We start from the raw sequence: 22883 nt of genomic DNA, 5'->3' as shown, positions 1-22883 counted from the left end.
TATCTGCTCGTATCTGTCACAATGCATTGTGGGGTATACATCCCTGATGTTAGCTACCTTATCAAGGCTCTCACCAAATAATTTTATTATTGTATTTTCATCCAAAGAAACTCTAATATTGCTATCACCGTAAATGAAGTCTTGACTATAATTTCGACAGAGTCTACTTGACACTTCTTCTATATAATGACTTAGTTCCTTGTACGAGCCCTCGACTTTTAGTAGATTAATATGTTGTATAATCTTATATTTTGATACTGCCTTATATACGCTATTAATGAAACAGGTCAAGATAGGAAAATGTGGAGCTAGTGCCCTTAGAGAACGCAAATAGCTCTGACATCCCTCATTTGGGCTACAGTATAACGAATGCCCATGCTTTCTTGTGTCCCTGTAATTGATTTCACAATAATCCAAGCCGCCAAGGTAGAAATTAACCACTTTGTCAGTTGAAAATTTTAATGCTATATTATTTTCAAGGATATCAAAAAGAATTTGACATAATTCAATATCCGTCGGATAGAGCTTGCAGATATCAGGGTGACATTGCCAAGTAACCTGCTGCCCAATTTTTGGTTTTGAATGTTTACTCAGATTGTTATAGGTGACTTCAGCCATCATAATTTCCTTGTCAGATCTAGATTCAGAGCATTTTTCAATAGTTGTCTCGTACTTTTCAGGACAGTTTGTTCTACTACACAGAGAATTTTTTGCCAAATATTCAGTAGAACTAAAAGAACTGTTTAAAACACAGTTAGAAATGCTTTTTTCTTGAGTCGGTGTTCCAGGAATTTGTTCTAAATCATTAGTCTTACAAACACATATACTAATAACCCTAACAGGCTCGTTTTCGCCATAATTGAAAAACATTGCTTTTCCTTCGCTGTTGATAGGTATGCTTGTATATATATTTTTATTGCTGCTACAAAACTGCAATTGCTCCTTCCAAAATTAATATATGAATTTTCTAAGAAGTACGCCTCCGTATATTCACTGTGTTGTCGAACATTTTTCATTGCATCTATAAACTGTTCCGCAGTTGCCAATCCATACCTTGGAAGCTTTACATTAAACTGACAACATTTCTTTTGGATATTACTATGAAGCTTTGCCAAAGCATTTCTATCTGACTTTTCAACAGCATCCGCTCTTTCAAAGAGAAATTTAATCGGTAATTTTGAATACGTTTCGTGATCCTGGTAAAACATGCGTAAAATGTTTCTCAATTTAGGAAGATCAGCCTGCATTTTTGCCATCTTCTTGTGTTTCTGAATGTAATTTTTCCCTTTGTCCTTATGCGTTCTTCGGTACAACCTCGCAGAGAATTTAAGTTTTTCATTATAGATTTTGTCACCCCAGTATCTACCTATTCTGGTAGCAAGTTTTTTCTTATATATTTTTCGGTAATCTTCATCATTGTGGTAACACTCCTTGATCTTTTGTCTAGCCTGCTCAATTGTTGCTTCTCTATAAAGTTTATCATTGTGATAACGCTCCTTGATCTTTTGTCTAGCCTGCTCAATTCTTCCTTCTCTGTATTCTTTATCATTATCATACCGTTCCTTGCTCTTTTGTCTAGCCTGCTCAATTGTTGCTTCTCTATAAAGTTTATCATTGTGATAACGCTCCTTGATCTTTTGTCTAGCCTAATCAATTCTTGCTTCTCTGTAATCTTCATCATTATCATACCGTTCCTTGCTCTTTTGTCTAGCCTGCTCAATTGTTGCTTCTCTGTAATCTTCATCATTATCATACCGTTCCTTGATCTTTTGTTTGGCTGTCTCAATTTTCGCATGTCAATAAACTACATCATTATAATAACGCTGTTTGTCACTATCAATTTTCGCATCTCGATACGCGTGGTCGGTTGAATACCTTTGCTTTTCTCTTTTCAAGATACTATCTCTGTTGTTTGTATAGTACTGTTTTTTTAACTTGCGTATAGCTTGCTTTGATCTAACCATTATCTAATTATGAATGAGAACATTTACAGTTTTGACGCTTCTTATATAGTAATTATGACGTCACGGCGTAATGATTTTATTTCATGACGTCATGGCGCAATGGTATTATTTCATGACGTCTTCAGAAACAACAATATAATTTCGTGTTTTTCTATTCACGTCTCATAGCTCTAATATAAAACTATGATGACATTCATTATTTATCTAGTAGGGTTATAGACAAAGTAGTTCTAATGATGTACTTTTGTTTTGATCTGACTCTATTTTTAGGAGTTTTGGGTTTTTATATTTCTTAGCATTGGACTGATCGTCTCTTGCTACGTTGCTAGCTACTGCTGCAACCCAGATTCACATATATATTATTTATGAGAGGCAGCCTGGCCGAGTGGTCCAAGGCACTGGTGTTAGCCCCCAGTCTCTTCGGAGGCGTGGGTTCAAATCTAACCGCTGGTATACGATTATGTTTGAAAGGCTGCAGTGTGAAAAAACATCAGAAATGCAGTTTTTGGTGGAAAAATTTATCCTGTTTTAGAAATAATTTGTTTTAGCTACCATAGATTTTTAACACATTTAATTTCATTTAAAATGAGCCATTGAAAAACTCTCTACGATGTTCCAGTGCCAAGCTATCTCTGGAAAAGAAGAAAAAAAGAAAAAAAAATATCCCGTTTAGGCAGAATGTTGTAGTAGCTGCCACTTTTCTTGATTTTCAAGCCAATATATTTCCCTTGTTGTTCAAGCCAAAGGGCGGTAAGTTTCCTTTCAAGGGGTTTCGGACAAGGCGGTTCTAATGATGTACTTTTAACTTTGATCTGACTCCTTTTTTAGGAACTATGGGTTTTTACATTTCTTAACATTGGACGTGATCGTCTCTTACTAGGTTGCTAGCTACCGCTGCAACCCGGATAAAAAAACGAACATAATCATTAACAAAACAGAGACAACACACAAGCGTAGCCTAATACGAAAGGAAAAATAGATATACTAGTTCAAAAGCTTTTAAAAATACACATTAAATGTATATTTGTTAGAAAAGCTAGCAAAAGACCCAACTTTGCCGGTTGCTTCTAGCAACTGAATATGAAAACTATCAGCAAGTATCATTTATATCTACATTAATTTCATACACAGGAAATGCCTTCAGCTTTTTAGCTAGAATATAATAAAGAGCAAACCACCTTTTTGTAACTATGGTTCTTTACTATGATGTACTTTTTGTTTCTATACGACGATATTTTTAAGGGTTTTGCGGCTATTTTTCGAAATCCCTATAAATTTCTTTTCGAAATAAAACTATTAAGACAAATCGAGAATCACCAATCGAGTTCCTGAATCACCTACAAATAGCAATTTTTTCAAACGCCTTTTTTAATTTTTGGTTAGTATGGGCCGTGGTTCGTTCTTTACTAGGTTGCAGTATACCAACAGCATAGCAATAGTATACTGTTTGGTACTGTATTGTGCCCGTCTCTTTGTCTAACAAGAACAGATTTGTGTTGAAAATGGTTATACAATTAATTAATTAATCTTGCTTTAAATAGATAAAAAGAGAATATTTTATGAATAACAGATAGTGATAACAATAAAAATCGAATAGTAAAGTACTTCATTAAAATTGTGCAAATTAGTAAAAACAAAAATCAATCTTCTACAAAAAAGATACATAAAGTCAATTATTTTGGTGCAAGCCGATAGGGCCCATGTTAAATTTATCATAAATAATCCAAATACCGGTTTGATACTGCGGATGTGATATTTGTCGAATAAGCGTGCCATCGTGTCTTGAAGCCACGACTATAGTTCAAAACTTCACCAGGAGATTTTATCACAGAGAACAAAAATAAGTACTTATAATGTGTTCTGCTGTTTTCTGCTTGATGTGGCAGAAAGGTAGTGGATACTTAGAAAATCAATTCTATTTCGTTTATATTATATAGCCTATTTGTCATCTTGGCCGAGTTAAGGGGTTTGTTGGTTGGATTCTACTACCAGTAAAATGCTAACCTCCAACATGGTTGCCCCCTTAGGAGCAGCCTAGTAAAGAACCTTAGTCCATAGCAACCGAAAATTTTAAAACACGTTATAAAAACGCGTTTTTATATCAAGTGAGGATGAATCGCCATTTGAAGTTGATTCCGGAATGGTAATTATTATTTCGATTAATATTAATGATAAAAGTGTGTTGCAAAAAGAAATTCTGTGGCCTAAAACCCCACAAAATGATTTCAGATCAAAATGAAAACTGCGCCAGTGGAATCACCGTAACCAAAAACACTATTTAGGAAAATTATAATCCTCCATCTTCACCAACAAGGAAAACCAATTTTTCTCGTAGGAAGCAATGATGCCTCTCCTTTTTTTTATTTTTCCCTACTTCTTTGTTGTTGCTTTTTTTTTGAATCACCGTTAGTGGGGCGCTGAAACATCCTAGAGGGATATTTAAGTGTTTATTTGAAAGAAAATTTCTATGTCTACGTGCTTTTTGTAAGCAACACAACAACATATTAAAAATGAAATACGTTTTTTGACAAAAAATGCATCTTCATATACAAGATTATGTCATTTTGAGTGACTCCACTGTCTAATTCCTAGGGGTTCGTTTTTTTACTAAATTCAGCCAAGAAAAGGTCGAAGGATTTTTGCTGTGTGTTATATATTATACAAAAAAAAAAACGAATATAAAACAAAATTACTGCTTTACAATGATTCAAATGTTACTTTTATTTTAGCTGCTTATATGTACAGACAATTAGTCGTAAACTGAGAAAAACTAAAAGAGAAACGTTTTTCTATTTACGGGGAGACATGGACCCTGCTGGGTGATCCGTGACCCTCTGTACTATTTTTCCAACAATAAAACCACCGATTCAGACCTTCTCAAGATAATACAGAAATATTCTCACTTTTCTATAGGTCCCAGTGGAAAATGATCTGCTATAAAGTTATCTAAAAAGATCGAGATCAAAGAGAAGAGAGAGATTAGTTCTCTTTCCATGCTAAAAAGTGTGCTTTAATTGGCCTCCATCAGTTATATATTTTCGTAAGCCAATAGCATTATTCCTTTATTTTGGAGCGCCTACTTACTTTGACTGTTTGACTAGATTATGTCAAGTAATTCTTCTGTTTCTTCGACAGGTTTCTTCGTTTTGAAATTTGACACATTGTACGTCAAAACTAGTTTCGACGATTTTTCTCTTCCAAGAAGTTTTAAAGAGTGTTTAAGCGTGGAATACGATTTTAACTTAAAATTAATTATCAAGTATATCACTGAAGCTTTCGGTATGGAGCTGCAATTGAGCTTTCTTTTAAATAGCTTTTACTATATTCATCTAATGTACAATTCACACGCAGGCTCAGCTAGACATTAAATTTAAAAAAACAAGTTTTTCAGCTGAAAGTAAGGAGTCATATTAAAATTTAAAACAAACAGAAATTGTTACATATATGAAATTTTGAATAGTTTTCTGCACTCACAAGTAGTGCAGAATTCGATAGCTTTCGATGATATTGTCCTTCTACGATATTATATAAAACCTAGCAAGTTTGGCTTATGTAGCCTTTGAAGAAAAAGGGACATCAATTTGCAAAAGTATCTGGGACGGGGAGACGGGGTTTAATCAATATTTACGTTATGAAGATAATAAAAGATTTTTTTAAATCTATGGAGTTTAAATTTTTCTTGTTGCCTTAATAAAAATACCAAAAACAGGTATTTTCCAAAATTAACACAAGTAAACATGACCAAGCAAAGAGACATAAAAGTCATTATTTTATATCAAAAATACATGGACACAAGTAACGTGGGACACAAGTAAGTCCCCAAAAACTTTTGACTTATTTAAACCTAGAACACTTTAATCTTTAAATGGAATACTTTTGTCATTTTTCCAGATTTCTCATTCAAATGAAGAAAGAGGCTTTTGGTATGGAGCTGCACTTGAGATTTCTTTCAAATAGCTTTTACTATAACCCCTGCTTTCAAAACTTGACTGGTTTTAAGCCCTCCCACTTGATATGTTAATCACTTGGCCCTTCACCATGTGGCGAAGGGCCATGTGGTGAAGGGGGTAGACTATCATTATAGTCTACCCCCTTCTGGAAAGTCCATGTTCCGTTCTCCACCTAAGTCTACTTAAGCGAATCCTAAGATGGTTTGAACGACTATCTCCCCGTGGCATTAAGCACAGAAGTTCATATCGTTGATGACTTTAATCCTGTAATACATGGCTATTGCTGCCCGAAGGGCATGTCATGCAAATAGAAAGGAGAGCCTTAACATATTTCTGGATATAGTAGATGTCATAATTGACTATTAATTAGCATAACATAAATAAATGATAGCACAGAAATATAAAAAAGCTGATAAAACATTTACAAAAGCGAACTAAACAAACAAGGCCCGAATATTTTGGCTTCACGTCGAGCAACTTTATCAATGGAAAGCGAAAACAACAATAGCCATGGAGTCTGGCAAGGAAATATTTTCCAGGGGGATGGAATACTTCAAGGAGTTATGATTAAAATGGAAGTGTTTCTTTATCCTTCTGGCTCCCTCCTCTGAGGGTCGTTGTCCCCTAGTCCCTCCCTGGTAAAACCTGTGTCAAAAACTAAATAGACATAAAAACAAAAGAAAGAAGGAGCCTATACCCCAAAAAAGTTGCATTTTTTAAATATTTTCTATTACTTTCCCAAAATTGATGGGCATCCCTCTTAATGGCACAATAATGTACATAAATACAGGTCCAAAGGATAGAAAATCATTGGGGTCCGTAAAGATAAAAAAATTATAGGTCCAACCATCGCAAAATTGTCATCTGGTAATAATCCTACGAAAATAAAATAATGTTTTGATAATAAATTTTACATATAGCTTGGGCTAATCCAATTAAATTTAAAAGCCTATCAACAGAACTAAATTATACGAAGGGATATGTTCGTCTTCTACCCTAGCGGAAGTATAATAACTTCTTATATTCCCAATGACATTTTCAAAGTTTATTCATTTATATTGCCTTTCTGAATTGGCAATTTCTTCTTCAATATTACCATGATAAGATGTTACAGTTTGTAATTTTTATTGAAACTATTGTACTAGGAATGTCATCTGAAATCGACCTAATCAGTTTTATGCCTATGCCCTAACTGATGATTTTCTAGATTTCATAAGTTCCTTGAAAGTACAATGTATTTTTACACGAAATGATTATTCAAACTTGTTACAATTGCATATCGGAAGCTTGTTTTCTGTGTGCCAAATCTTAGATGTATAAGGACAATGGTTGATTGGCATACAATTTTGAGCACCTTGGCCCTTATGGAAAACAACAAAAAACTTCTTTCCGATGGAGTTTTTTTATGTTCTTTTTTTAGTTTTTTTTTCCTAACATTATTATTCTCTACAACGATAAAAGTTTTTCAATTGCAAGCCTTGCTAGAAATTTTACTTTAGGGCCCCTTGTTAGGGACCCTAATTATAGTTAGTTTATGTTTATAATTAGCATAATTTAATTAATTAGCAATCATATTAGCTATATAGAGAAACTGCGACAAACCGACATCATAGAGACAAACTGAGAATTCAAAGGCTCGTGTCTTGACTTGAAGGATTACCAAATCGACTTAATATTCAATACTTCTCTTTAATGGGAGAGTACGCTCCACCTTGGCAACTCCAAACCTAAACATAATTGATTTCAGAATTAAAATAATTTGTCAGTTGCAAGAGAAAAGGATATTAAGAAAAGCTTACTAAAAAGCAGATCAAATGTCGCTTGACTTCTATCCAAGAGAGCTGACAGTTTCACGACCAGACCCATCACAATTATAGAGAGTAGCACGAGCAATAGGAGAGTTTCTAGGACTCGTGCTGTAATGCCCTGGAAAATATAATGCATATTTGATAGCTGTAATAAAAGTAACTCCTGTCAAAACACTAAGAACTCTAAAATTGTGCTCAGGGGGGGGGGGGACACAATAGCAGTAGAGCTGCTAATATACTCTTCAATTGTTTAAGCTTTTCGTGGACAAAAGTTGCGTATACCTAAGAACAAACTGATTTGGCTGGTTGAACTTGACCTACGCAAAATGTGCATGATGAACCTTTTCACTGGCAAAACGTATTAAGAAGAGTTTTGAATCTTTAATGGAACATTAAAACACGGTAACATCTGTTTCCCTTCATTTCCTCCCGTTTTCGTAGCCATAATTAAAAAAAATATATATTTTAATATATGCATAAGCCAAATATACGTACAGCTAATCCTAGTTTCACTTATTAACTTTGGGACGAAGATACAGGGTTATACTATTGTAACTCAGTAGACGACTGTAGGTAAACTTAGGTATAAAAAAAGAAGTTTTCTAAGTTTATACTGCGGCTGACGAAAAAGAAGCTAACATGAATGTTTAGCATAACTTAGAAAAAAAGCGATTCATCTGAAAAAAATTACTTAAAAAGCAAAAACTGGACAAACTTACCACCAGCTCAGGAATAATTCTTATTATATTTACCAAGATGGTATAGAAACCGAAAGGTTATTTCTCGTCCTGGACTTGCCGATCCGCTAGTGCTGCTTGACGACATCGCTAAGGATCTGAGGGCTAATACTCCGAAAGATATGCGCCAGTGATCTTCTCAGTTACTTTTTACTCGATTTGTAATCAGTAGACATTGCTATGTTGTTTAGGTTGTGTTTTCATTTGCATTTCCCTTTGGGTTATGTTATTTCATCGCTAGTTGAATGTTTTCACAGTTGTGTTATCATTTGTATTTCCCTTTGGGTTATGTTATTTTTGTTCTTTACTCCCCATTTATTTTTGTATTGTTACGAGTTATAAATAAACTTACCTACTTATTGTCTTCTTTAAAACATTTTCGTCTGAATAAGAAAAACCATTTACCCGTGCCCCAGCCATTTAAACATTTGCCTCTCAATTACTTGGACTATCTGTCTGGGCTTGTCTCCTTAATAGGACAAGATATTTATTTCAAAAAGATCACTATCACAAGCCCACAAAGGGCCGAATTCGGACTTCGGAGTCGACATTATAAATGGTTGCACTAAAACTGGCAAAAATGCAAAAAACAACAACTAAATAGAAAAATCATTTAACATTCAATAATTAAAGCCGTAAAAAGTCAAATAAAAAGTTAAAAAGATAAAAACTGGTCAAACTAAACTTACACAAATACGAATCGGAAAAAGAATTAGAACGGACATAAAAAAGGAAGGGGGGGGGGGGGGGAATAAGCGAATATACACAAAAAAGAGTGAGACATAAATGCATATAAATTAAAAGGGACACTAACAAAGTGTCCTTCTACAATTAACCATGTCTAAATCAACGGAAGGGAAGTTAGGTTAATCTTAATGAAAAATATAAGAACACGATGATAAAATAATACTTTAGAAACAAAACTATGGAAACCTAATCCAACCAGGGTCGTATTCGGGGGTGGGGGGTTAGGATATATGACCCCCCCCCCCGAAATGTTTGTCCGATTCGTTAAAAACGTAGCTAAAATGGATATGAAAAAATTTCGATCCGTTTTTTTAAGTTTTTTGTAACCCCCTCGCCCCAAAAAAATTCTTTTGTTTCTTTTCGCTTTCTTGTTTCTAGTGTTTCTTTCAGCTTTTTAATTAGCTAGGATGAAAGTGAAAAGATCCTCTCAGTTATTTTTTCCCCGATTTGTAATCAGTGGACATTACTATGTTATTTATGTTGTGTTTTCGTTTGTATTTCCTTGTGGGTTATAATATTTCTTGTGGTTTCTTTGCCTTTACTCTGTTATTTTGTTATTTTACTTGTTATTTTACTTTGTTATTTTACTCTGCACTTATTTTTGTATTATCCCTGTACTTCAGCCCTATATTTTAATAATTCGCTTCCCTAAAATAGATAGCTGACATTAATCCTTCAATATGCCTAATGTCTATTGTCGTTAAAAAGAATTTCCTATATTTGCCCACTTAAGCGGCTATTTTTGACAAACATGTCTTAAGTGAAAGGGGTAGTAAAAACAAAATATAATTAAATCTCACTGGGGAAAAATAATTGGTAGTTAAAAAGTAATTCGTTTTTAAAGTAAAAAGTAAACCATTAAAAACCATTAAAAAGTAAACCAAAAAGTAAACCAGTTAAAAAGTAAAAAGTAAACCATTTGTTTCAAAATAAAACAAAATTGTTTTTAAAACATTCCTATCCAAAATTAAATAGCACAAACTCAAAAATAATATTTGGACACTAAAATGGGACAATAATAATACATTTTTCTGCAAATTACCTATGAACCAAAACTCAAAAGAAAATTGCCCAAGATAGAAAGAAAGATTTTTTGTTGTTGTTTAGTATCTATTTGTCTCATTATTATCCATCGTAAATCCCAATTTGATAATAGCAGTCATAGCTATGACTGTACAGAGGAAGTTCATAATAATACAAAATTTAAAATTATGAAGACATAAAATTTTCAAGAAGGAGGGGGGGGGGGGGTTGCCGCCGGGGAAAGTGGGGTAGCAATGCTGCTTGGCAGTTTTCATGGCCTAGTGAAGTGAAATTTGTCGGCAGATGACAACTCTTAAAATTCCGTCGAATTCTGCTACTGACAGCTTTGGAACTTTTTCCATACCTGGGGGATGTAATGATGCTTTAGAAACAATTTTCTTTTAACAAAAATTATTTAGAATGCTGTGAAATTTCATCTTTCCTTCTTAAACCCTTCTTAGATATTGGAAAAAGGGGGAGGGGAATTATTTTCCCTTTTTGATTACCTGTGTGCAAGTATAAAAAAGAAGTTAAGAACATCCTTTTACACTTTCCCTGGAAGCTGAACTCGCTGACGATATATCACTTTGATACCAAAACTTATTACTTTTGAGCTGTGTTTTTATGCAAGTTCTTTGTTTTGTTTTCTCTTAATAATTCAGATTTTCAACTTGAAACTGTCCCTTCATCTTCTCAATTAAGCATGCACACAAGATCTAACATATTCTTCGTCATTTCAGTTAAAAACCACTGAACGGCTTTGCTATTAAATGGTAGTTTTTAATAAGTTTTAACATACATCTTATCATCTACCATTATCCTGTGTATCAATGAACTATAACTTTTTTATCGAAAGCTACGTTTTTACAGGGTTCAAGTTTCGATTCGGCAGATTCCACGTTGGCTGATGGAATAACTATCCTTCAGTGTTAGATAAGAATTTAAAAATAACATTTGCCTTCAGAAGCTATGATTCTATGGAAACTACAACACCTATAATATTAACCTTTTCTTTGCCTGGAAATATTGTCATGAAAGTTGGCAAGTGCTTATCACGCGAATTAATTTCATGAATTCTTGAATTATACTTCGGAATAGAGAACGTATGAACTTACTACCCCTCTCCCAAATCAAAATTCTTGGTCTGTTCCCCCCCCCCCAATATTCCTTGAGCATTTCAATCCAATAGTCCCAGCCTTTTCTGAGATCTTTAAGATTGATGCTAAGCATTATGTGAACAATCATTCGATTTGCTGCAGGTTCAGACCTTGATCAGTTCGAGATTTGCTTCAGTTGAAAAATTCATTTCTCCAACCGATCTTATTGAATTTAAATAAGTAAAAGATTTACATCGATTTTTTGTAAAGGATATACCGTTGGTATTCTGTTTTCAATAGGTATTCAAAAGAAACTTTTTTTAAGGATTCGCTATGCAGAACTCAGGGAAATGCGCAATCAGACATACCAGACACAAACCGATCGAAACGTCACTAGACCAATTTCATTTGACAAAATTATCCCTCTTCTGTCCGACCTTAGCTAAAAGTTTACCCTCTGACTAAAGGTTTATCATGCGCTTTTGCGACTACCTTATACCTGTAATTCGCACAAAAAGGGTAAGATACTTACAATGTCGAACTTACTATTTTGGATCTATCCACAGACTGAGCAAGAAGTGCAATGCTACTTACACTTTTGCTTAGATAATGATCAAAACTCGCTTAAAAACAGACGAATTTTCCTATTTTCGCATTTGTTTTCTAAAATTTTCAACATACTTTTAAGATCTAAAAGATGCAACAATTAATCCAAAAATGTGGTTTACTCGAAAGGTAAAGCTTAATCTGAGCCGTCAAATGAGCCGTCGTCTTGCTTTAGTCGTGTGCAGAACAACTGCATACCAAAACTTGAACAGGGAGGTTAAACCTTCAGAATCTGAGTTTCACCTTTAAAAAATAATAATTCAAAAATTGACTCATTTGATAAAGGGCTAGATAGGTAATAACATTAAGTATAATGATGGATCGGTCAAGGTGTAAGTTTCCACCGATTAGGAGCAATGCAAAAATAAAAATCAAATCAAATATATGCAGGTTTTAATTTAGATTGAGAAAGATGATAAGCCGTTCTGACGCCACCCATTTGTAGTTGATAATTGTTGGCAAAAATAAAGAAAACTTTAACTATAATAATAGCCTCTAAACAGCATATTAAAATTCAAAACATGGAACTGAAGTAAAGTCAATCATACAACGTACTCCGTCTGGAATTGTTAATGAAGAAATTTATTTAATTTCTTTTTCTTCACTTTGTTCCAATTTCAATCCCAAATTCCAGCACTACTACAATCAAATCCCTGTTTTGCAAGTAAAAAACGAAGATTTCATTAAAAGCGGATTTTGAAAAAACCGGAATAAGCTCATCATCAAAATACATTTTGGCTACAAAGATTTAATGCGTCATGGTGTCAATTGAGGAGGGGATAGTGCTGGTTATGTCCTCTTACTTCGATCTTATTGCCGGCTCCCAGTATTATGAAAAATACCTTTTTAGGGGATGTTTTCATTGAAAAATGTCTTTTTGTATCTTCGTTCAATAATTAAAAAGCCTGCGAATTCCCCCCTCCCTAGATTTTGAAATATATATTTTACCCCCCCCCCCCTAATTTATCATGAATTCACACCACTGTGCTGATCAACCTACCTTAAAATGTGAAAAATTACATACAAATAAAATCTATTCTGCTTTTTAATAAGGAAAAAATTTTAAACGAGACATTTTTGATAGTTGATCCCATCCTTCCAGCCAAAATACGGTCTTGCGTATGGTAAAACTAAAATGTGCATTAGTTTTTAAAAAAAATATTATATGACACTGCAGGAGAAAGTTCAAAACAAAACAAAAGTTTTTAAAAGGATCATAAAACAACTTACCTTTAGATGAGGTAAGCCTACAGATTCCATGAAGAAATAAGCAAACGGGAGAAGGACAAAAAGGGATCCATTCGAGAATAGAAATATCAAATTCCATAAGCCTATAAAGAAAATAATTTACACCAGGCTTTACCACTCTTAGAAAATAAAAAGGTTTTGAAATCATTCTATCTTATTGGCATTCCGGTTGTTCTTAAACAATGAAGGGTTTTTAAACATCCCATCACTGTCTTCCGAGGGGTTAGTTAAGAGACTGTTACCACTGCCAATACTACCATGCTATAAGTGAAGGGCACATCTTAGTATATTTTTTTTTCATCAAAGTGTTCTTTTCGTCAAAGAATCAGAAGGGGTCAATCGACCTTATTCTTGAATAGAAAATTTGCAACTCACAAAGAAAAGACCTTGAAAAAGTATCATCATGAAATGATTGAATCCTAACTGCTAAATTTAGCAGTAAATATATTCCAAGACCGCATTGCCTAGACATAACAATCAACAACGAAAATCTGGGACAAAATGGGTCAAGCAAGTCAATAAAATAGGAGATGCAGATATTCCGGCAAAGACTTTCACTAATCTCTCTTCACTGCATGAACATCTTTGTTCCCTTATTTTTACTATTCTTCTTCTTCTTTACTTATTTTTTTAATTTTATTTTTACTTATTTTTTAATTTTAATATAGTTTTTTAAATATCAATTTAGCGGCTTTTGATGATGGTCTAATAAGTTAAAATACAGAAATTAACAGACAGCAAACTTAACTTGGTGACAAGGAAAATCATCATGAAAAAGAAAGAATCTTGCAAATATATATAAAAAACAATTATAACAGCTAATAAATGTTAATGAAATTCAAAAAATTTAAAATGAGTATCTCATAAAAAAATATCAACTTTACTATTACAAGACATCTGGGATGATTTAATCTTGTCTTTGGCCCTTACTATGTTCTTCAGTTGGTAGACGAGCTTTTCGATAGCCACATTGTCTTTCTTCAATAAAATTTATAAATGACAAGCAAGGCCGTACCCAGAGGGAGACGGGTTAGAACCCCTACCGAAATGTTTTTTTGACTCGTAGAAACGCAACAAAAATAGACATAAACAAATTTTGTATGCGTTTTTGAGGGTTTTTTTTATATATACCCCCCCCCCCAAAAAAAAAAAATATCATTGAGTAAAACCCCCTCCGAAAAAAAAATCCTGGGTACGGCCTTGATAACGAGTCCTTTTATCATGACAAGTCACTGCACTTAATTCCACTTCAATATTTTACCCACTTTGTTGCTCATCTGTTCCCACCATCGATGACACTTCGTTGTACCTATGCTTGCGTAAAAAAGTTCAGGACGAAGAAACTGAAAGTGACTGACAACTGGCAGGTCGTCCAGTATTCTTTTTGGGGAAAAATGCCTTGTCCCCCTTTGTAAATCCCTCTCTTTGAAGAAAGAGTTTGTTAAATCATACTACACTCGTGAATTCGCAAAGCCGTTGAAATAGATGTATAGATTATAGACAATGTTGTCCCCAATTAGTTTTACACTAAGAAGATAAGATATTCATTTCAGAAACTCACTTTGTGACAAGCCCCGAAGTGCCGAGTCGTATATGGAGGCACATATATATATATATATATATATATATATATATATATATATATATATATATATATATATATATATATATATATATATATATATATATATATATATATATATATATATATATATATATATATATATATATATATATATATATATATATATATATATATATATATATATATATATATATATATATATATATATATATATATATATAGGTAAATATATATATAAAATCATAAACAACAATAGACTTAAAACTGGCTAAAACAGAATAAATTGATAAAACGAGCGAGCATTGACAAAATATGGGAACCCTTGTATGGCCAATAAAAAGTGAGGAACTTGCGGGATGTTTGGTTAATTTTTGCCGTAGTGTAGGGGACAAAAGTTTTTTTTTCATTTCTGAAGATAAAGCAGTAAAAGGGAACAAGATATGATATGAAATTTATGAACATTATGAAATTTTTTCAAGATATGGAAATTACTCCTTGGCTCTTTTTCGGATGGATGTAAATTTATCTTATTGTTCCCCTGAGATATCTTAAAGGTACCAAAGAGGACAAGCATATTCAAGATCAGGGCTGGCAAAGGAAGCATAGATACTTAAAGAACGGAAAGTGGATGTTCAAATATAATGAGGAGCTAAACGAGGGAGATACATGCATTTTCTTTGCTCTTGGTATCTTTAACACGGATACCCTACTTTAAATTAGAAATTCTACTGGCTGAATCAAATGCTTACTGATTCTATAAAGCTAAGAACTAAAGGGGTCTCATGACTCAGACACTTGTTAATTATTTATCTAAAAGTAAAACATGGTCAATGTATCCTCCCCTTCCTAAAACCACATTGTTCTTCTCTTGAAATTTCATCAACAGCATTGCTAAGTTTAAAAAGCATTGCAGCATTGCTAAGTTTTTTAACTCAAAAATATTTTCGTATTTTGGTGGAGTTTCCGAAGAATTGGAACTTCGACACATTTTGGTGACTTTTCTTATTTCTATCTTTGTTATTCTTATTCCTGGGTCAAGCAAAAACACCAATCATCAAATATTCAAAGTTCTAGTCTTTGAATCTGTCGAGCAAAAAACGTCACCAAATGTATCCATCACCAAAAAATCTAATCTCAGCTGTTTTATAGATATTCTGCAGGTTTTGGCTATTTTTGGTTGATGCTGAGCAATGGTATAAGCGCATGTCCTTATTCAAGTGCAGTATCAATCAATGAACATGTGTTTTCCTTGCCAGATTTTGCTTCCACCATGGCTCCTTTTATATTAATTATCATTCTTATGTTATTTTTATGTAACTTTTTATGTAAATTCTTTTTATTCAGATTTAACAAAAGTTGAATATAATTATCATAGGAATGGATACTTACTGGTCATGTCGGTGTTATCATTGATGAGAGTTGATATTGGCAGTAATAAAGCGGATACTATTGATACTGCCACTGAAAATGAGGAAAACCATATACTATAAAGAGAGGAAAACAAGAAGTTAAAATAAAGATGATAAATACTTCACCGTCATTCGTAATACTATAACTATTTTACACTGTCATTTCGTGACGTAAGCTACTTATTGCAACTTAATGCAAAGTGGGCCAGGATTGGTTAGCGAAAAATAAGTCACTCAGTCTAAACTTGATATGCAGTCTGACGAATCTCTTCTAAACCAGCGTGATAGGCCTATTTAGCCAGTGTGAACCCACTATAGCAGAAGTTTTTGAGAGAGAGAAATTCATTTTTATTAAATATCAATATTCACAAAAAAGCATATCAAACAGACCTACCACGTGAAAATCTATACAGATTTGTTTGTGGCAGGACTCACTATTTTACTCACTCATATATATATTGAAATAAAAAACTTACTCACATATATAATGGAAAAAAAATAATAATAATAATAATGCAATCAAATAAATAAATAAGAAATAAACCTCATGGGAACCGCAAACCAATCCTTACACAAGACAAAATACAAAATACAGCCCCCCCCCCCCTCAGCCATCCCTATTCATTAAGAAATTCTTTAATCTATTTTTAAAAGAGGACACACTCTCAGCAATCCTAGTGCTTTCCGTAAGACTGTTCCATACCGAAACACCCACATGCCTAAATACAAAACTAGACCTAGCAGTGTGTCGTCTCTCATGTACTAGGTCCGCAGAATTCCTTGTATCATAAGAATGGTACGGAGAATTCGATGATAAAACATCACAAAAATAATTAGGTTTTACGATTCGTCTTTGACTAGTTTTTTGGGTTTGTCTCTTGTTTCTGTTTTCATTTGTGGTTTTGTATACATGGGAAGCAACTTCAGCTCTATTAGAGCTTGTGATAGTCTTTTAGCAAAAAAAAAAAAAAAAAAAAAAAAAAAAAAAGACATCTTAACTTCAAAAATACTCAGTAGACCCCGATGCCGCGCCGAAGAGGGAAGACCGACGGCAGCGGGTCCAAAACAGCGCGCCGCCGGCGCGATTAATGTCGACCGCAAACATTAATGTTTTCATCAGTCTTTCTCAAATCACAGCTTAAATTGACAACAGATTCGAGCCTATTCATGAGTTAAAAAATTCACAAAAGTCGCTGGTTGGAAACTGATCTTCTTAGTTATTCATCAAGAGAAGTAGAAATCTGGTAGAAACGAAATGGCTTTGGCGTTTCAGAACCCTTGCATAATACGAGTAGTTGAAGTATCTATTAGCTATGTATTATTAACGTAAATAAGTATCAAAATTAGTATTTTTTTTTCCATCGATTATTACAGCAAACAAAATTTCAAATACTGTATCACAAAATTCGTCAGTTATCTGGGTAAAAACTTTGAATATAACTTTGAACTTAGAAGCTTAATTTTTTCATAATGCCCTTTGCCTATATCTGTTTTGTCACCTTTAAAACAGTTGAAATGGGCGATTTTGATAGTTATTGTTTTTTGTTTTTTTTTTGCTTTTTCGGATTCCTAAAAAGCCTTCTTGTATTAAAAACTGGTTTTTAATAACAATTTTTAAAAAAATAAATTTTAAGGCTTTTTTTGTCTTCTTTATAGAATATATGTCATATAGGCTAAGGCTGAACTGCTGCTTTTTTATTGCTTTTGGCTGCTCTTTCGGATATTATTCATTTTTTCTTTTGGGGATTCGTTCCAAATTATAAATTCATAAATACCTAACATCAGTCAAATTATAAACTGCATCTAAAAGGAGTAAATTTATCAAATTGAATAATACATGATGAACACTTCACATGAGAACACTTCAATTAAAATGAAGCAAAAAACACTTAATGGTTTATTCGGTATGAAGAAAAATAAAGTGCCAGCTATTTTCTTAGGTAAAAAAAAGGAAAGCTCATCCATTTTTAAATGTAATTAAATGAAATAATATGCAGACTGAAGTAGCTCCAAGAAGATGTTGAGATTTTCTTCTTAGTTCGTCACTTTTAATCCAAGCAAAATGTTAGGAGACTTAGTATCAGTTATTGAGTGTAAGCTTTGATTTCCAAATGCTCACAAAAATTACTAAGTTTAAAAAAGTCGCAACAATAAGTCACCTGTGGTCAAAACACTCTATGACTCCTCTTTGATCCCCATCCAGGCTCAAAGCTTCTGCTATGGTCACATCAATGGAAATCTCCAAAAAGCTTCTTTTTAAAATAGCTTTCAAGCGTAGTTATAAAGCGTAGGGGTATTTAGCCTTTTTTGCTTTTCTTCAAAGCTTTGAAAAAAGTGTTATAATATTCCAAGTGATACATTTGTTGTATTTATGCATATTTTTGGTCATCATTTGTGGCGTGACGGAATTTTTTAAACCACTGTAGATACGTAAGAACGTTGCAACATCTAGTACCCCGACGTCATAAGATTGTCAAAGACTCCTCCTTGAACCTCCCAAATTGAAAGCTTTTATTATGACCTGCCCTTTTAATCTAACTTGGGCACTGGACCAAGGGCGCCATTGTCACTCGAGCGCAACGTTAGGTGGGGATGTCGATATCGCTTTCGTCACACCAATTTGTTTTAGTGTGAATCTGCCTGGTACTTATGAATGAATGTTTTCAAAGTAAACTCGTTTCATCAATAAGAAAAAAACAGGTTGGACGCATGTGTCCCTTTCCCTTTGGACGATAATACTATACAAGTGCTGTATCAAGTATTACTCACTAAAATATTGTTAATTTTTGTCAACTTTTCAACTTTTTGGCATCCCTGCTTTCAAAAAAAATCTATAACTTAAATATAATAACTCCCTATGCCCCCCTCTGGATACCATCTTGATAGGATACCGTCTCTGCTTTAAATAAAAAAAAGTAATTAACTTATTGGCATCCCTGCTTTAAAAAAAATCGAGGTATTATCATTTAAATATGATAGCTCACTACCCCTCCCCCTCTGGATACCACCTTGATAGGATACCGTCTCTGCTTTAAATAAAAAAAAAATAACTTTTTGGAATCCCTGCTTTCAATAAAAAAAATTTCGATATATTATCATTTAAATGTAATACCTCCCTACCCCCCCCTCTGGATACCACCTTGATAGGATAGCGTCTCAGCTTTACATTAGAAAAATAATTTACTTAATAACTGACTAGGTCACTATATGGTTCAAACAAACACGCAAAATATCGTTAAACAGCTTAGTGTTCCTTTAAAAAAAATTGAGTGTATCAGTAAAGGGGTACTAATACAAAAACAAAAATGTCGAAATTATGCAGATATACCTCAAATTATTGGAAAACTGAGTCAAAGATTCGCCGTAGCATTCAATAAGATCCAAACAATCTAATTAAAACGGATCACACACAAAAGCTAAATTAAGCCAGTAGCCGACGAGAAATTGCAAAATACTCAAGACAATTAACAAATCCTAGTGGGGGGCCCTGGGCCAATCAAAATATTTCCAAGGTTTCCCAGGGAAATTGATATAATTTTCTTCCGTCCCCACTTTAAATGAAAAAAATAATTATCATTTTGGTATCCCTGCTTTCAATAAAAAAAATGAGATATTATCATTAAAAAATGATAGCCCCTATCCCCACTATGAATGGGCACTGTTTCTGTTTTCTGTTTCTGTTCTGTTTTTAAAGTTCCTGCTTCTGTTCTGTTCATGCAAAAACAGAAACAGAACAGATGACCTGTTTTTTATTTACCTGTTCTGTTCTGTTTTTATAATAGCTATTTCGTCCTGTTTCTGTTTTTACTACTGTAATTACTACAGTAGCGCTATTTTTAAAGACAAATAAACACTCAACTAGATAAAAAAAAAGAAAAATGACCAACCTAATTCTGTAAACAATAGCGTCATCAGCATCAATATCAAGATCTTCATCTTCAGCTCTTTTCTTGAAATGACTAATTATGCCATAGCTAAGAAGATACAGGCCAAAGAAAAACACAAAGTTGATCTATAAAAAAACGTGGTTACTACATCTCAAGATTACACTGTTTACCTCAAAAATACTGCATAACATTCACAAGAGGTGAAGAGCCTGAAAAATACTTTTTGGTTTTTATTTGTAAACAACTATTCATAGCCTATAGTTAGTTTTCCTATTCCTGTAAACTAACAGTCAAAGCAAAATTAATTTAAAAATTCTGATTTGCACCTGCTACTATAGTAGAGAAAACCACACTTAAGACAACTTTGAAAAAACAGATGCTTCCAAGTATCTTGGCTATCAAATAACATACAGGAAATTGAATTAGACTAAGCTCAAGGTAGCAGGCTATTCTTAGTTTTACTAAATCACTGATCTTTCGTGAATTAATGTCCCTTACTCTATGCTCTTCTTCAACTATAGGCGTTGACAAAGTGGTTACTAGAATTTAAGTAAACTCCAAAGCAAGACTTGACTTATTTTCAAATTCAAATGCTGTTTTTCTAGAAAGTTTTAAACATTACAAGCAGTGAAAGAATAGTAGCATGAAATTAAAATGCCATCATTTGGGTTGTAGGTCTACTTCTTGGTAAAAGTACAGTACAGAAATCAGAGAGCAGCAGAATTTGATTGCTCATTTTGAAGGTTTGCTCTTATCTTCTGTTTATATTCACATCACCAGATGGTTCATAGTGTTAATAAGAATCCAATTTGAAAAAAAAAATATAAGAAAACCTTTTATATAGCTTAAGGCAATATCCTGTTGGGGGCAGCGGGTTGGTTGGGAGGTAAAAGCAAAAGCAAAAATCACTATATTTAGACAGAGACTTGAATTGAGAATCTAATGGTGTTTTTTCCTCTTTGATTTCTGTCTTATACTATATTTTTCATTTTTGTGAGTTTATTTTCTTAAATTACCTAAAACACAATCGTCAGTGACAAGGACGGGTTGACCCTCCCGTTGAACATTGCTGGGTCGGATATCTTTTGGTACTAGTGTCTTTATGTGGACTCAGGGGCATCCCAGGTGAATTTACACTCCATGTCTCTCCAGTCACCGTCCATTGACCTCTTGAATGCTTCAATGGATTTTGCCTGGACTGTTGCTTTACTTAGAGAGTTCCACAAGGGGACACCTTGGGCACCAAAGAAGTCATTCAATATTCAATTATTTAAAACAGCTTTCATAGTGTTGGCAAACGCCTCAACTAAATTATGCTATTTCTTACAACATAGGCAAAAAAAGAAAAAAAAACTAAGCATGATTAATAACACTTGCATAAAACGGAAAAAAGATTTGCTGAAGCAGTTTGTTCTGCATCTTGTTGGCTCAAACTTGTTTGTGTGTTGAGTAGGCCTATTGGCTTTGGGGCAATAAGAGGAGGCAACAACATACTGTGTTTTTCACTAGCAAGGAGTGACTGTCCAAATTTGCACATGAAAAGGAATCTCCATTCTCTCAGTATTGATGTTTTCAACATTACGATTGTAGTTGCATACATGTCATATTTGGGGCCCAGTATGATTTTTGTTGTCCATTTTTGAACACCCTCAAGATTGTCATCTATGTAGTCAATGGTGTGCACCTGTGGTCCCCAAACAGGGCACCCGTATTCTAGCAAGGGACATAAATAGGAGATATATGCTAGTCGTAACTGGTTCACTGGGAAACCTAGTTGTCAGAGTGCAGTCAGTGATTGCAAAGCATAGTTGCCCTTTTTCACAAGGTTAGAAACATGGTAGGTGAAAGAAAAGCCAGTACTTAAAGTTACACCAAGAATAATTGCAGTTTAATTGTAGTTATGCCCACTGTTTTTTTTTTTTTTTTTAGGTAAACTTTTGTAGCTTCTTTAAATTTTGCAGATTCAGCCTCTTTATGCATTCCTCATACTGCAGGTGTTTAAAGTTGTTCAGGAGCTTAGTAGCTCTCCTTTGGACTCTCTCCTGTCCATGTTTGTCCATTTTATAGTAGGGGTGGGCAACTATTTATCAAAATCCAAGTTTTAGCTGTATTAATGCTATCTAGGCCAAAAACTTCTTCATAATTTTAGGGATTCCAGTGGCAGTGGTCCTTTTTGTCAATCCAAGAGCCATATTGGCTCCTGCAACTTGGTACTGAACATGTCGATCGAACTTTAATGTACTGTCTAGCATTACAATAGCACATTTGTTACTTTATTACCTTAATCACCTTAATCCATTTGAGAGCTTTAAGGTCCCCGGACCTGTAGTGCTCTTGAGTCAATGACTCCCAGTCAAACTTCCACTGCTTCTTTTCCCAGTCCTTGTCAAGTTGATGTTTGAAAGACAGGATGGAAGGAGCGCTGATAATAAAGTCCTTTAATTCAGTCCAGTGGTTAATTACTCTTCTTGAAAAACACATTTGACAGATTCTTGACCTGGAGCTTAATTTTGGTAGCTTCTTTGAATGTCCTCTTGAAGATGATGGCTGGTACTGTGGTTGTCCTTGAAGATGGTAGAGTTTTCTTTTGGAGTTTATAAGTCGGCATCATATCACTACACATGCGTCTGTAGACAAGGGAAGGTAACTTGAGCTACTTGAGACGTTCCTCATATGAAGCTGATTTTAGGCATTTGTAGCTTGCCTCTGAACATTTTTGATGAGCCTAACATCTTTCCGGTAAAAGGGACCAGCCAGGAAGATGCTAAAATCAAGATGGGTCTAACAAGAGCTTTAAAAAGTTTTATGGATATTGTTGCTCG

General features: G+C 33.9%; 1 long non-coding RNA gene across 2 annotated transcripts; it reads right to left on the bottom strand.

Moving 5' to 3' along the window:
* Nucleotides 1–7566: 7566 nt before the first annotated feature.
* LOC148948753 (uncharacterized) lies at nt 7567–20188 on the bottom strand. 2 transcript variants are annotated; one of them, XR_016142201.1, is made up of 3 exons: nt 16155–16252; nt 13163–13263; nt 7567–7840 (listed from the first exon to the last, which is right to left on the bottom strand). It is a non-coding gene; the product is annotated as an uncharacterized LOC148948753 (long non-coding RNA). The 2 variants fall into 2 exon arrangements; XR_016142200.1 differs by lacking the exon at nt 16155–16252 and adding an exon at nt 20062–20188 and having other exon boundaries at nt 7576–7840.
* Between the last annotated feature and the right edge of the window lie 2695 nt (nt 20189–22883).

Source organism: Artemia sp. Qi Xiang Cuo, chromosome 9 (genome assembly GCF_049724085.1).
Source record: "Artemia sp. Qi Xiang Cuo chromosome 9, ASM4972408v1, whole genome shotgun sequence".
NCBI classification, from domain to species: domain Eukaryota; kingdom Metazoa; phylum Arthropoda; class Branchiopoda; order Anostraca; family Artemiidae; genus Artemia; species Artemia sp. Qi Xiang Cuo.
Note: the sequence above shows the minus strand (reverse complement) of the source record. Positions and strands in the feature narration are given on the sequence as shown.